This window comes from Lampris incognitus, chromosome 11, assembly GCF_029633865.1.
Source record: "Lampris incognitus isolate fLamInc1 chromosome 11, fLamInc1.hap2, whole genome shotgun sequence".
Lineage (NCBI taxonomy): Eukaryota > Metazoa > Chordata > Actinopteri > Lampriformes > Lampridae > Lampris > Lampris incognitus.
The window spans coordinates 38,695,010-38,700,726 of record NC_079221.1 but is presented as its reverse complement, the minus strand read 5'-3'; positions in this window follow the sequence as shown (position 1 = coordinate 38,700,726).

The window sequence follows — 5,717 nt, the reverse complement described above, 5'->3', positions numbered from 1 at the left end:
TATGCTAGCCTTCACAGCGGATCCTGGACAGAACAGAAGAAGTTGTCACTGGGCATTTAGTTCAACATTACTCTGAAATAATTTATTTCTGCTTAATTATATGCGGTTCCTAGGAAACCCATTTTCAAATCGGTGCCACCCAGGGGCCCTGAAAACAAGGCTGTGATACAAAGCCTGCTGTTCATGCAAGTCAGGAAAAAAAAAATCACGCACGTCTGCAACTGACAATTTTCATTAATTGTTTTTAGATAAATCTTTTAGTGTATGAAATGTCAAAAATAATGGCAAAACAATATATTTCAATCATTTACTTAGTCTGACCATCAACCAAGAAAAAAAAACGGAAGTAATAATTTTATAAATTAAAGAAATTAATTTAGAATTTCATTTCTTAGAATTTCTGAAGCAATAACCAGAAATTGTCTGGTATTTTTACTTGGCAAATATGTTAACTAAATGATTAATTGACCACCAAATCGACTGGTTTCAGCACTAGTACTGAACTGTACATGGTGCTCGAAGACATAAAGGTGGTCCGTTATACTGGTCTTTATGGGGATTCATTTGTTTCATGTACCCATCTGAGAAATTACATTAGAAACATGGCCCCAAGCAGTAATGATCCGGGTCCTATGTTGGGATTCAAACTGGAACTTCTGCCATATATTGCAGTGGGGCTAACCCCCAATTCCACAGAGCATCCTTGATCTCACCTACAGAAGTCACCCACCCAAACTGTTGAATTGTCAAGGCTCCAAGCAATGTAATGATTTCTCAGTGGTAATCCCATTCACTTAAAGACCACTTACCTGAAATTGTGCAGCGTTGTCTTTATCAGAATCAGAATCAACTTTATTTGCCCAGTGTGCTGCTGCACACGAGGCATTTGACTCCAGTTCACAGCAGCTTCTAGCACTTGCACACATCACTCTCACACACGCACAAAAGAAAAAACAAGAAATAAATGGAACAATAAACAGGACATTGGAGACAAGCAAAAGTGATGACATGCAAAGTTTGGTAATGACTGACTATTTCCAGAGAAGAAGCTTATTTTCTCAGTTCAAACAATGTTGTTATGATGTATTTGTCTATTTCTTTGAAATGGTCTGACATACCAAATTTTGTTGAACAGCTTTTGGCAAGCATTGTCTGCAGTTGATTCCCCCTGAATTTCACAAGATCTGACAAAAAAAAAAAGATGACCTACTTTTTGATAAAAGTAGGTATTTCAGACAGTCAAAAGGAGGGAAGATTAACTTGCAAAAGGTCATATTTATGATGCAAATTGATGAAAGAGTAATGTAGGAAGCCGTTATAAAACAATTCTGAATGTAGGTCAAGTAATTCTGATGCAGAGGCTTAAACGTAAACATATTTGTTGCAGCACCACCTTTAGGCCATTTGCTCCAAGGTTTAGTACACTTTCCTCATGACGTCAATTTTTATGTTGATTGGTCGTTCAGGGTGGAAATTAGAAGCTGCTGGATCTTGATTGGCTGCTGGCAGCCACGTTGATTAAGTTATCAAAGCAACAGTTTGATAAGAGTTAGAAATGACACGGTGAGCAACTACGAAATTTAAACTTTCCGATTTTATTTTCAGTGCCCCCTAGCGGTGTATTGCTATAGTGCCCCCTAGGGGTGTATTTGTACAAAACTTGGAGATCGTCCACCAAACGTTTTGTGAAAATCAGACAATGCATTTTGCGAAATACAAGACATCTACTGTACGTAGCCATTTTGATAAAAAAAAAATGTTGGCTTGTGGATCGGCATTAAAAGTTCGTTAACAACTTAATATCGGTGAAGTCTGTGGATGATCCCGACACAGTTGTAATAAAATGGTCCAACGGTTTCTAACAAGATTTTGAAAAAACGTTTTTAAGAAAGTGGCGAAAAAGTTAAATAAATTGACATTTTTAGAGAAGAGCAAAGATGGAGATGACTTGAGAGATTGACATGAAGAAGGAATTTTGACTAAGCCACACTGTTCTTAAAATATGAGCCAAACCGCAAACGTGATTATTACAGCGCCACCGATGGGCACAGTACCTCAGGTTTGGAGCTTAAAATGGCTATATCTCAATTATTATTCAGCTTAGAAAGGTGACTTTGAAATAGGTTTTAGGGCCCAGAGAGTCTGTCGAAATAAATTAAATTACCATCAGTTAAGCGTTTAAGTATTTATTGACAAATTCAATCTGAAAACAAAAATCTAGTAAACCAGATTTACAAATCCATGGTCCCATTTTAAACATGCATTCTTCATCATCATCCTCTGACTCTTCTGGAAGAAACTCTTTGAGTAGATAGTCACATTTTTCATGTTAGCACGTTCCACGGGCAGTAGTACATGGTAGTCCATATCTACTACAAGAGCAGCAGAGTGTCTTGCAGGCATTGGAACAGTTACACTGAATGACCTTCAAGAGACTGTCTGGAGCAGTGTTCATTCTTGACATAACTGGGACGGACCAATTATCCTACAGGTTCCACCCCCAGTTCATGGCCTCCATACCCTCTTCGTTTCCCATCCCATCCGGATCATCTGGTAGTATATTCTGCGACAATGAAGTTTAGTAACATATTCAGTTGGGGGCAGACATTCTGGTGTTAAATGATGAAGTAGAGACAACCTTCTTGCTGAATGTGTTGTAATATTATAAGGGACTCTGTGCACTTTCCACCAAAGAGGACAGCCATTACTTGGCATCCTTATTCAGCAATCATTTCTGTGGTCTGGTTTGGGATGGTGAACGCATTGGCATATGACCAAAGGATGGGATCTCCTTTTACAAGTTTCTGGAAAGCAGTGTTTTTGCCTACACCAAAGATCCGAGAAGTCGTACCACAACCTGTCATGTTGTGGATGAATAACAAATGAGATCACATGTCATGTCCAAGAATTTCTTTTAGATGGTTGATGTCATACACGTTAGAACTACCATCAGCTTCAGACTGGTCTGATCTGAAGTAAAAAATCAGGATCAGATTTATTGCCAAGTAGTTCAAGAACATACAAGGAATTTGTCTTGGCATGTTGGTGCAAGAAGGAAGAATTAACAATAAATAGCAAATATAAAAGTTAAAAGAATAATATATACACACAAGATAAAATAAGAAAATAAGGTGCAATAACGAGGAAACACTTGGAATATGGCAAGTACTCTTTTTTTACAAAATGTTAAATGAGAATTTTAAATAAGAAGCTATTTACAGAATAAGAGTTATTTATAGTGTAGCGTGGTCTTTATACAAAGTATCCATATACAGAGGGCACAGTAGGGCAGATAGACATTTTGCACTGTGTTTGTGTAAGCATGTGTGGTATGGAGAGAGAGTCAAAGGGGGTGGGTGGGAGGCAGTGTCAGTATCTGTGGTTGTCTGGGGGCTTGTTGGAAAGGCCTACTGAAGAAGTTGTTCTCATGGCAAGAGGTTCTGGTTTTTATAAACCTTAGCTTCTTGCCAGAGGGGAGTGTTTTGAAGAGACCATGGCTTAGGTGGGAAGGACTGACCATATTTTTTTTCCTGCTTGCCTCAGTGTCCTTGATGCGTACAGGTCCTGGAGGGACAGCAGGTTGCAGCCAATCACCCTCAGCAGCGCAAATGATACGCTGCCGTCTGCCCTCGTCCTTGGTAATGGCAGCAGTGCACCAGATAGTGATGGAGGAAGTGAGGGAGGACTCAATGACAGCAGTGTAAAAGGGCACCATCATTGGCTTTGGCAAGTTGAACTGATGTTCAGCTCCCACTTGAAGTCTTGGGTGATGATGGTGCCCAGGAAGCGAAAGGATTCCAGTGTCAACTGGAGAGCCACACAAGGTGATGGGGGTGTTTGGGACTGGGTTCTTTCTGAAGTCTACAACTATTTCTCCACTGTCTTTAGAGCATTGAGCTCCAAGTTGTTTTAGCTGCACCAAGACACCAGACGGTTAATCTCCCACCTGTAGGCTGACTCATCCCCACCAGAGATGAGCCCTATGAAGGTGATGTCATCAGAAAACTTCAGGAGCTTGACTGACTGGTGACTGGAGGTGCAGCTATTTGTATACAAGAAGAAGAGTAGAGGAGAAAGGGCACAGCCTTGGGGGGAACTGGTGCTGATGACAGAGACAGGTTTCCCCAGCTTCATGCACCGCTTTCTGTCAGACCTCAGTCTTGGCACGGATATCGTCATGCCTTGCTGATATCTCTGCATGGATGAAAGAACACCACCTTCAGCTTAACCTATCTAAGACTGAGCTCCTTGTCATCCCAGCCAGTCCATTCTTAAAACAGATCGATTTCCAGCTCAGATCAAACCAACCCATGCCCATAAAGTCTGCCCGAAACCTGGGTGTCATGATTGATGACCAACTAACCTTTAAGGTTCAAGTGGCCTCAATTGCTTGGTCGTGCCGATTTGCCCTGTACAACATCAGGAAAATTAGACCCTACCTGTCTCAGCATGCAGCACAACTCCTGGTATAGGCTCTTGTTATATCTCGCATTGACTACTGCAACGCTTTACTGGCAGATCTCCTCCCTGCATGCACTTTCAAATCTCTGCAAATGATCCAGAACATGGCGGTGCGTCTGGTCTTCAACCAACCCAAAATAGCACGTCAGCCTGCTGTTCATATCCCTCCACTGGCTCCCAGTTGTTGCCCGCATCAAATTCAAAACCTTAATGCTCGCTTACAAAACAGCAATTAAAAAGGCTCCCGCCTATTTGAACTCCCTCATTCGAGGCTACACTCAGTCCCACTCACTACACTCTGCCAATGAAAGGCGCCTGGCACTTCCGCCACAACGGGGCCCTAAGTCACTAGTTAGAGTTTCTTCTCTTCTGTAGTTCCCCAGTGGTGGAACGAGTTACCAAACTCCATTCGATCCATTCAGTCCCTCTCCATCTTTGAGAAAAAGCTAAAAACCCAGCTCTTTTTTGAACACCTCAACACCTGAAGGTATTATTAAAAAAAAATCGCTTCTATGCACCCTATGCATTGCCTTTGTGCACTGCTTGTTAACATCTATGTCCTATTGGACTTGAACCTGGTTTTTTGGCACTTAGTTGCTTTGCTGCCTCCTGACGAGATCCTTGCTTGTGTTGTATTAACTCTCAGATGGACGTTGCTTTGGATAGGAAGTTGGTGATCCACCTAGAGGTGGAGTCAGGCACGTGCAGCTTGGAGGACTTGTCCTGCAGCAGATCTGGGATGATGGTGTTGAAGGCAGAGCTGAAATCCACAAACAGGATCCTGGTGTAGGTTCCTGCAGAGTCCAGGTGCTGGAGGATGAAGTGGAGCGCCATGCTTACTGCATTATCCACAGACCTGTTGGCCCTTTAGGTGAACTGCAGGGGGTCCAGGAGTGGGTCAGTCAGTGATAGTTTTAAGGTGGGACAGAACAAGGCACTCAAAAGTCTTCATTACCACAGAGGTCAGGGCAAAGAGTCATTCTGTAGTCATTGAGTCCTATTTTTTTGGGGGGGGGGGGCAGGGATGATGTTGGAGGTCTTGAAGCAGGCTGATATGTGGAATATCTCCAATGAGGTGTTAAAAATGTCTATGAACACCGGAGACAACTGATCGGCACAGTGCTTCAGGGTGGAGGGTCCAGTTGCTTTGCCAGGGTTCTGTCTCTTGAACACCCTGTTAACATCCCTCTCCAGGATGAAGATGGTCATCATTGTAGTAGGGGAGGAGGGTGCCTCTAATGTAAGCAGTTGTAGAG